General features: G+C 40.1%; 1 protein-coding gene across 1 annotated transcript in view; it reads left to right on the top strand.

Moving 5' to 3' along the window:
• The window catches only part of SKOR2 (SKI family transcriptional corepressor 2), a 32,973-nt gene that overhangs the window by 4,375 nt on the left and 18,111 nt on the right, over positions 1-10,487 (top strand). The gene's annotated exons all lie outside the window — the stretch shown is intronic.

The following is a 10,487-nucleotide window of genomic DNA, read 5'->3' as shown; positions in this document are numbered from 1 at the left end:
TGAGTCAGTAGATATCACTTGATTATTTTGGGTACCTTAAAATACTTGCTATTGATTAAACTTCCATGATAGTAGCAAGTAATCCTGAGTGATTTAGTAAGAATACAGGACACATTGTCTGTATTCCTCATTGTGGCCAATTTTTTGAAAGTAAATTTTTGCTTTTTTTAAGTGATTCCATCTATGCTAATTTTTTTAGACAAATTATAGTGATGTGATTGTTTTTATTTAGCTATTTATATTGCAGCCTTATGCACAAATCTGAATGCTTTGCATTCACTGATATTGCTAAACAGTGATAGCCATATATTTCAGTTACAAAATGTACATTTTAGTTCTCAAAGATGTATAAAACATTGCATATTTGGAATTTGTTAAGAGTCCTAAAGATACTAAGGAATGATCGGCAACACTTTGATGGTTAAAAGTGTTGGGACCGGAGGTAGAACAAATTGCTGCTAGAGAACTGAAAAATATCTAAAGGCCTATTTATGAAAATGCTTACTATTAGGTGTTTTGCTCTCTTACCATAAGCCGTCCCATTATCCTCAATGGGACTAGGTATGATAGGAAGTGTTTGCAGGTTTGGACCCAAATGGTCCTGCACAAAGTCAAAGTATTCATAATATATTTACAGTGTCATTCTCTTGGACTCAGTGTTATCAAACGGCTTCCCAGAAATTTCTAAGTATTCAAATGACATTATAAATTAAAACGGCACATTTCAAAATATGGAAGAAATAGTTTAGAAATATTTTGGCACATGTTCAAATTATGTTCAGCGGTTCATCCGAATAAAAATAGCTTTAGGTGTAGCTCAATATCTTCTATGTTGGAGAAACACAGTTGGTATAGTGCGCCCACACACCCAATCTAGCATGCAAATTAACCAGGGCTATTTCCAAGGCTGAAGCGGATTGGGACTGAAACAGCCTGAACTGTGCAGCCAACAAACAGTCAGTGAAAAGTCTTTTTTCTTTTCAATCAAGAAGTGTTCCGGAAAGAGTTCTAAATTATTCCAATTCCCATGGCTATTTGAAGAGCTACCTGTGACTGACTTACATAACTGGTCCAGTTCTTTGGGAAAGCTGTGATAATTTACCACTCTGACCTTCCTTTATAGCATATGGAGCTGAAGAAGAGAGAGGCTGAAATTCCTAGGCCACAATTTGTGGTGCACTACAAATACTACATATTGTTTACAGAAAAGATCAGTTCTACAAGGAGTGTACTCAAACGGCCTCAAATTTTGGCTCAGTAAGAAATTTTGGGAGTCATGAAGTGGATGCTCAAAATTATAAAGACCATTTCTGATTCTCAAATCTTTTTTAATTGTAAGAATGACATGGCAGTGATTTCAGAAAAATCTAAATTATAATCAGTGAGCCAAAATCTGCTTTCCTTTTCACTAATGTAAATCCAGACTAACTCAATTGAAGTAAATGAAATTACTGTAGATTTGTACCAGAGTAATGGAGAGTACAAAGCGACCCAATGTTTGTTCAGCACAGCAAATTACAGGCCCAATCCTGCAGCCTTTACTTGCATAAGTAGGCCCCAGTGGCTTCAGAACTGGGCCCCAAATTTAAATGATGTTAACATTTTCACACAAGCTGGTGGCAAAAACCAGAGAAGCCAAAACTCCAGTATGGGAAGAGAAAAGGGCAAAATTGTAAATTTAGGCCTTGATCCTGCAAATTGTTCAGTGGGGCTCTACATAAGTAAATGGATCTGCACTCACAGAACAGATTGGGGCCTTCAGTTTGAAATAACTGGCTTCTGTCTCTTCAGGTTTTTCCCAAAGAACCCTCAGCAGTATTGCCAAGTCTCTTGATTTTATCAATATTTGGTGTTTTGTAAACCCAAGTCCTGGAATCCTGTGGTTGCATGAAGAATCTTAGCTTCCATTAAAAAAGTAAATTTCTAGCCCTTGTGCTTGCAGAGGAAAGCTTGAATATGTATCCGAAGGGCTCAAAAATCAAAAGGCAAATAAAAAAAAATCCCAGATTTATTATTTCTTTAGTTTCAAATTGGAAGATTTTTTTTTTAATCTCATGATTTTTGAGGACCTGATAATTGTTTTTGTATGTTTTGGGTTTGGTAATACTGGAGCCCATTCTTCATGCACTCTCTAGTCATATAGATTAAAGAAAAATTATCAATGTCTTTGTTTTTAAACATTAAACAAAATAGACTGTAGTCTATAAAATAGACTTTGTCTACACAGAAGTACAACTGATTCCTTTTTAAGGATATTCTTTTTTTTTTTTTTAAGGCAAATTAACCTTTAAACGTCAAGCTTTTTAGAGATGTATTTATATACGTCCTGATTCCAGAAGGCACTTAAGCATGTGCTTATGTGTTTTCCTGAATCCTGATTTACGTACTTATTAATCCCAAAATGTGACATGGCTCCTTTAGAAGGTGTTTGAGTGTTTGAAGTAAATGCATGCTTAGGTAGTATTTCTTCAAGAATTGTATATATGTTAAAGCCACCGTTATTTACTTGTTACACAGAATGGTTCCTTTTGGAGGTCTCCTAGTCTTCCAGTTAAAAATCTATCTATATTTTTAAATGCATATTTATTTATCTAGTAGACGCTTGTGGCTCTACCACTGCAGCTGGTTGTTTATGTACATAGGGCTCTATTCAGCATAAAATATCAATGGCCTCTTAGTGATATATATCCAGGCAGGCTCTGGATGCTGACTTCATGGCAGGCTGAACTATCCAAGGGGGAGAGTCAGCCTGCTGTTGAAGTCTTTAAAACAAGACAATAGACAGCTCCAGACAGGGGTGAGATGCAGAGGCAGGGACTAGCCTGCAGTAGTTACTACAGCCCGAAGGCAGCTATGGATAGGGGAGCATGACTCCAGCTGACCAGGCTTACAAATAAATTGCATGGACGTGCTGAGGTGGGGGAATTTGGTGAGAAAAGGAAGACTGGTTTTGGGGGGAAAGCGTAGGACTGAGTCAGAAACTATGGGCTATATTCCTGCGCCTGACACAGGCTTGCTGTGTGACTGTGTCCAAATCAATTAGGCCATATCTACATTTAAAACTTCACTACTGTGATGGAAGAGGCTCTCCCTTTGCTGTAGGTAATCCATTTCCCTGAGAGGCAGATTACACCAGGGGTTAGGTTGGCTTACCTGCAAGCTTGTCTACACTTGAAACACTACAGTGGCACAGGGTTTGTGTCCGCATAGGTAATCCACGATCCCCGAGAGGTAGCTAGGTTGATGGAAGAATTCTTCCCTCGATCCAGCACTGTCTACGTGGGGACTTAGGTCGGCTTAACTACATCGCTCTGGGGGATGGATTTTTCACACCCCCTGAGAGACTTAGCTAAGCCAATGTAACTTTTCAGTGTAGACTAGCGCTTAGTCTTTCTGTACTAACTTTCCCCATCAGTATAGCAGGGGCAGTGTGAAACTTATTTAGTCATTTTTTACACAGCATTTGAACAGCCTCTGATGGATTGCTGTATAGAAATGAAAAGCATTTAAGGTGACACACAAAGGGAGAAAAAATCATGGGTCTGTGTCCCTTTTCTTTCTTTCTTGGGTGGGAAGATGCTCTGAAATGTGGGCTTTTTATTTTTCTTTTAATTTTTTAATGGTTTCTTTAAATTAGAAATTCAGGCCTTTGCTACTCTGGCGACTGGAGTGCTAGTGAAATGTTGACATCACAAGAGCCAAGACCTTGTCTGCACACCAACTTGCACCTGTTTACCCCTGTGTTTCTAAACTGATGTAGTTACATTTGTGCTAACCCCTCTGTGACAGAGTGCAGGGAGTGAACAGGTGAGCCTGCACGCTGATCATTTGGACACCAATTAGCTCCCTGGAGATAGCTGACTGAGGTAATTAGATGATCAGGCTGGCTGAGATAAAGGGCCCACCAGCCCCCCCCCCAAAAAAGAGACACAGGAAGGAAGGAACGGGGTTAGCTGAGCCTAGTCCCACACAGGCCTGAGGGAAGGGAGAACTCTACCCCTCTCAGGTCCTGAGGAGAGGGTCTAAAGTACAGAGGGTATTGTAAATAGCCCTGTTGCATGGGCCTGTAATGGTGTTGGTGGAGCACAGCAGATACACTACCAGTAGAGTCTGAGCCAGTTTCTCTTGTGCAAAGAGGCAGAAGCAAAGCCTGCCCCGCTACACCCTCTATAGACACTCTTATTTCCAATTAACAGTGGCCTATTTCAGTTTAGCTTAGGCCTGGTCTACACTTAAAGCTTATAGCCTTGGGGTTCAGGGGTCTGAAAAACGCACTCTCCTGAGCAACTTAGCTATGCTGACCAAGCCCCCTGTGTAGATACAGCTAGGTCCACGGAAGAATGTTCCCATTGCTCAGAGAGGTGGAGTTCCTACAGTGATGGCAAAACCCCATCCATCGCTGTAGTCTGCATCTACACTACAGGGTTATACCAGCAAAACTACGGTGCTGTAGCTATACTGCTATATTTCCAATAGTGTAGACGTGGCCTTACTCTGCTTTCTTACAGGATTAAGCGAAACCAAAACTGGCCACTTTTAAATCTAAAATAAGTGTCTACCCAAGGGTTTGCACCAGTTTAGCTACTTTGGTTTTAAAACACACCTTTAGGCTAGGTCTATACTACCCGCCTGAATCAGCGGGTAGAAATCGACCTCTCGGGGATCGATTTATCACGTCCCAACGGGACGCGACAATCGATCCCCGAATTGGCGCTCTAACTCCACCAGCGGAGGTGGTAGTAAGCGCCGCCGACAAAAAGCCCCAGAAGTCGATTTTGCCGCCGTCCTCACAACGGGGTAAGTCGGCTGCAATACGTCGAATTCAGCTACGCTATTCACGTAGCTGAATTTGCGTATCTTAAATCGACTCCCCCCGGTAGTGTAGATGTACCCTCAGTTTAACAGGCATAAGCTTGTGTGTAGGAAAGGCCCTGCAGGGTAATAGCTGTGCTATAAAGAGGGGAAGGGATTTTTCCTTTTACTGATTAAAATTTTTGGGTTTTTTTGTTGTTGTTAGATTTTTTTTTTTTAGACATCTATTTAGCTTTTAATTAATATTTAAGAGAAAGGAATCCTATTAAATATTCAACACCTCCTCCCTTTCAATTAAGGAGTGAGAGTACACAATGGATGCTGAGCCCCCTAGGGAAGTACCTCAGGAAAAACAAGGGAGACCAGACTTAACATTCCTAGATTTTTTTTTTTTTTAAGATAAAAAACAAGTAGGGGGGGAAAAAACCTTTTTAAGAAGGTTCGGGCCCTCTTTGTACATCAAAAACAAACACACACACACACACATCATATGCTCTATTATTAAAGAAAACTCCTTTTCAGGTCACCTTTAAATCTCTTGCTTCTCCCATCCCACCCTCAGCCTCCCACAAGGGTAAGGGTTGGGGAGTTACAAAAATGCCTTTCTCTGCCTGATAGGAAGCTTCTCTACTCCCAAGATCTCTGTTTGTTGAGGCTGAAGGAGGTACCCATCATGCCATGTGCCCTTTCCTCCATTCTGATATCCAGCTTTCAGTCAGAGAGCCAAGGACTTTCGACTATCCTTTTAAAGTTTAACCAAGCAAGTGGGGAAGAACTTTCCCTAGCACTATTCCATTTCTGTGTTAGGATGTCAGAGGATTGAACTCTCCCACGAATCTGACAGCCATCTGTGACTTCCTTTGAAATGGGGGAATTGCAGGGTACTTAAGGGCGCAGTTTCTATGGTTGTAGAGAACGAAAAGCTTGAAGGACTGTGTTTACCTGCTGTAGCTGTGGTGCAGACATCATACTATGGTAATGTTTTCCTCAGAATAACAGTTTAAAAAAGATTACCTGAACTCTTTGAGGAAAGACGGACCCAATGAGATGGACCGATTTAAGAAAAGAAATCATGGCTGTAACTTGTATAACAACAATATACATGCTTAATATAATTTGTATCCTACCCTGTCTCAATTCTGCTATATTCCTTAATTTTTAACTTCTCTTTCACCCACTCATTTAATACTTCAGTAACAAAATAACTGCTACTGTCAACAATTCTGTTCTCTTTTAACAAAATGTTAGTAACTAAAAAAGTTATTCTGAGTTATACAAGCACCCAGACTTTTTCCCAAAAGAAGTATAAACTGATCATCCAATTTGTATTTTCTCTTATTTTAATGTGTTTTTTAAAAGCCTAATGTTTTTTATTTTTATTTATTTATTTTGGTTAAATACTTTTTCTGGACAGAGAGATCTTGTATATTTCACATCACCCCAGAATGAATTTTTACAATCCTATTATATAAACTCAGCTTATAATGAAAATGCTAGCCCCAAAGTAACTATATCTATATAAATATATAGGCATAAATGAGCTTTTATAATAAATGTAGAAGATAGAACAGATGTTAAAAAGGTACATGTTGAATATATTTCATATACTATGATTTTCACACATACTGGTTGTAAGTGTGCATTGATTTCTGGAAGTAAACAGTAAATGTTTCACAGTAAATCTTCAGAATACATGTAAGAGGGGACCTTCCAGTTTTACTTTAAAACTAGCTCATAATGAAAACACATTCCCAATGACACAACAACATTCAGGATTTTTCTAAATAGTTGGCAACTTGCATGTTGTGTAGTGATTTATTTAGTGCTGTACTGCTCATATTTTTAAGAATAGCCCTTTTTGAAGATTCTTTTTGGCAAACACTTAAGCACATGAATAACTTTCTTCACCTAAATTCAGTGGGACTACTTATGTGCACAGGTGTCTGCTGAATTGGTCTGTTGGCTAAAACAGTACATTTTGAAGAATTAGGCAACAAATTAATATCTTCCAAAATGTTGGGGTCCCATTCTGCTTCAGTCATAAACAATAGCAGATCTGCCACTAATTTCAATGGGAGCACGGTTTGGTTCTTCTTATATTTTTAAAATAATTTATTTTCCACATTTTCTGTCTCAAATCTCTCAGAGTTAATGAAAATTCAAGAGGGGAAAAAGTTGTCTTTCCAGAAGATAATTAAATAGTACCTTATGCCAAAATGTTTACATTTTAGTTTGATAACTCTCTATATGAAGTAACCACATTTTTAAAAAAAATTATAAAAAATTCAAGAGAAAACTACAAGAAGCAAGGTATATACACCTAGAAATACACTCAAAGTATGTAATCCAGAAAATTTACACCTTCTCTATTACCAAAAGTTACATCAAAATGACTTTGACTTCCATGGAGTTTCTCCAGAATTGCATAACCGAGAGCAGAATTTGGCCTGTAAATTCCCTATAAATGTAGTCAATCCAGTAGTTCCATATAAACTATTTTTCCAATGGCAGTTTTGTTCATCAATACTGATCTCAGTTATAGCCAAGTAAATCTAGTGAAACTCCACTGATTTCAGTGAAGTTACTTATAGGTGTACCTGAGATCTGAATCTAGTCCAATATGTGAGATTTGCATTATTTTTTCATTCCTAGAAAGGGTTTTAAAGGTTTTACCTTGAATTGAAATAACCAAATAAAATGTAGCAAATTTTAACATACATACAAAAAAGGAGAAACTGATTAAATTTGATAGAAAGGAGGGAAAACAGACTATGGGAAAATGAGCAAGAATATAGGAATAATACCTGTGTTTATATTATGTGGGTAAGGCCCCTTGAAACTGTCATAACCCCTTGAAGAGTTTTGCTGCATTGAGACCTTTAGTGCTGGGAGCACATCAAAGCACCAAGTCTACTTGCAAAGTGCAGAACAAAAGAATGATGGACATGTGGTCAAGGGACTGGACTTGAAAATGCCTGGCTCTGCCATACGCTTGCTGTGTGTTCTTGGGCAAGTCACTTAAACTCTCTTTGACTCAGTTCCCCATCTGTATAATGAGGCTAATATGTCTTTTCTCCCACCCTTTGTCTGTTTAGATTTCAAGTCCTTCAAGGCAGCGACTTGCGTGAGAGTAGCACCTGTACAAACAATAAAGAACAGGAGTATTTATTAAAAAGTCATCATTTCAAATGATTACCACATAGTAGTATCTGCGATATCGCAGTTATCTGCTAGTCTAGATCTGGGGAAAATGTGCTGACATTTTAATGGCAACCAGTATATAAACCAGGGATTCTCAAACTGGGGGTCGGGACCCCTCAGGGGGTCGGGACCCCTCAGGGGGTCGTGAGGTTATTACATGGGAGGTCGCGAGCTGTCAGCCTCCACCCCAAACCCCGCTTTACATCCAGCATTGTTAAATATATTAAAAAGTGTTTTTAATTTATAAGGGGGGTCACACTGAGAGGCTTGCTATTTGAAAGGGGTCACCAGTACAAAAGTTTGAGAATCACTGATATAAACTATATTAATCAGATCTCTACTGCAATCATACAGGCCAGGCTAAACTCCCAAATTCCTATCCCACCATGCATGGGGCTCAGTGTTTTATTTATTTTTTTAAATAATGTGAGATGGAATCTCTGGGGTCATTCTCTTTTGGTTGTTCCAATGTCCTGGGCAGGAATCTGGAGGGGAGGTCCCTCCCAGTATGTTGCAGTTGTCACCATTGACTGTGCTTCTTCATGTCTTCTGTAGTATAGGCTCTCCAGATCAGGCTCTCTGTGTGTTTTTGAGAGAGACAGAATTGGGGCATCCCCCTCTGCATTGGCTTGTGTGCTGTGTTTCTGGTGTGCATAACTGCACAGTGAGCCAGAATTTGAGCCAGTCTTTATCCCTATTTTTCAATTTGTTGAAATGCAGTTCTGCTAAATCTGAATGTATTGCCTAGAATCAGCCAAATGTGGTAAGGTGCTTTGCAAACATCCCCCTGAAGTTCTGCCAATTACCTGCTCTGCAATAGCCCATTCAGTTCTAGATCTCTGTTAAGCAGAGGTTGCCAATTATACCACATCTTTTACAATGTGGGCAAATATCCATTAGGTTCTAAGTGTGGAACATCAAAATGATTTCATTTACAGTATGATGTAAACCAGATTTCACTCCGGGGGACTGAAGAAGGCAGACATTAATGTCTCTATATCATCTAGCCTCCTGTCTAGTTGTGTAACTAGCTTTCTGCTTAAAATTTAAGACCTTTGTGTATTTAACAAAGTCTCGGTTCCCGGAAATTATTTTAACTATCTGGCTTTTTCACAGATTTCAAGCAGGTAGACATCAGGAGTCCTGCTCCATATAGTAAATACAGCGTGTTTTATTTACTTAGAACCCAGTCTTGAAATTGGATTCCTTAGGGCAGACTCACTGCAGGACTGGGGCCTTAGATGCTACAATAATAAGCCCAGGTCCGAATTTTCAAAAATAGAAGCCTAAAGTTAGGCTCTTAAATCCATACTCAAATGAGTGAGATTTTCAAAAGCATCTAAATGACCTAGGAGCAAAAGTCCCATGGAGCTGAAGTTGACTTTAATGGGACATTTACTCCTAGGTCATCTGTTCATTAATGTCAACTTCAACTCAGTGGGACTTTCTCCTAGGTGACTTAGGTGCTTTTAAAAGATCCCGCTCTTCTTAAGAAAATGTTGGCCATTATGTACAAACCTAAAACAATGTATCAAACAGATTTAAATTCATGGAGAATAATAGAAATTAGAGTCAGAAATTACCTGAGTCCTCTAGCGCATTGGTTTTCAAGCCACGGGGCATGTCCCTCTAGGTGGCTAGTTGCAATGAGGCTATCAGGGGGAGCGAGGTGAGGTGCAGGGCTGATGCTGTCCAGATGTGCAGGGCAGGGCGGCATTGGGGAGATCGCGCAGGGAAGCCCCAGCCATCAGGGGGAGTGCACTTCTGCACCAGCCTATTGCTCTCCCCATCCTGCCCGCTGGGGACTCTCTGCACTGTCCCTGCTGCTGCTTTGGCCTGGCCTGGCTGGCCGCACCCTATGTATTTTAAACCATCTGGAGCCTCCTGGAGTGAGAGGCTCTGGGGCAGGGGGAAGGGAGGGTGAGGAGCCCCGATCTGCTCTGCTTCCAGGAGCTCCTCCAGGGATGGAGCCAGCTGGGTCCTGATGCCGCCAAAGGCGTGAGCCGGATGGGTGGAACTTGGGCTGGGGGTGGGCCGGTTATGTGACTCCCATGGAGAAGGTGGAGCACAACCAAAAAAAAAAAGCTTGGGAACATCTGCTCTACCATATCCTCTAACGCAAGCTGTGCGAGAATTGTTTCACCGAATCCTTACGACTGATTTTTCTCTCTCTTCACAAATGAAAGTTATCCTGATTTCCCTGTTACTTAGTATTTATTTTGCATCATGAATCTCTCACCCTACAGAGCTGCGAGAGATGCCGTCCCTGCACTGAAGTGTATGATATATTTAAGGTAGCCAAGAAAGCCATGGGATAAAATTTTAAAAAGCACCTAAGTTCCTTTTTCAAATGCATTTTGGACATTTAGGAGCCTAAATCACATTGACTTTCAGTTAGGTTCCTACGGTCCAGATTTGTAAAGGTATTTAGGCACCTGAAAATGTAGATAGGCACCTAGTGGGATTTTCAGAAG

Source organism: Trachemys scripta, chromosome 6 (genome assembly GCF_013100865.1).
Source record: "Trachemys scripta elegans isolate TJP31775 chromosome 6, CAS_Tse_1.0, whole genome shotgun sequence".
In the NCBI taxonomy this organism is placed as follows: Eukaryota; Metazoa; Chordata; order Testudines; family Emydidae; genus Trachemys; species Trachemys scripta.
The sequence above is the reverse complement of the archived record's forward strand: the minus strand, read 5'-3'. Positions and strand labels throughout refer to the sequence as shown.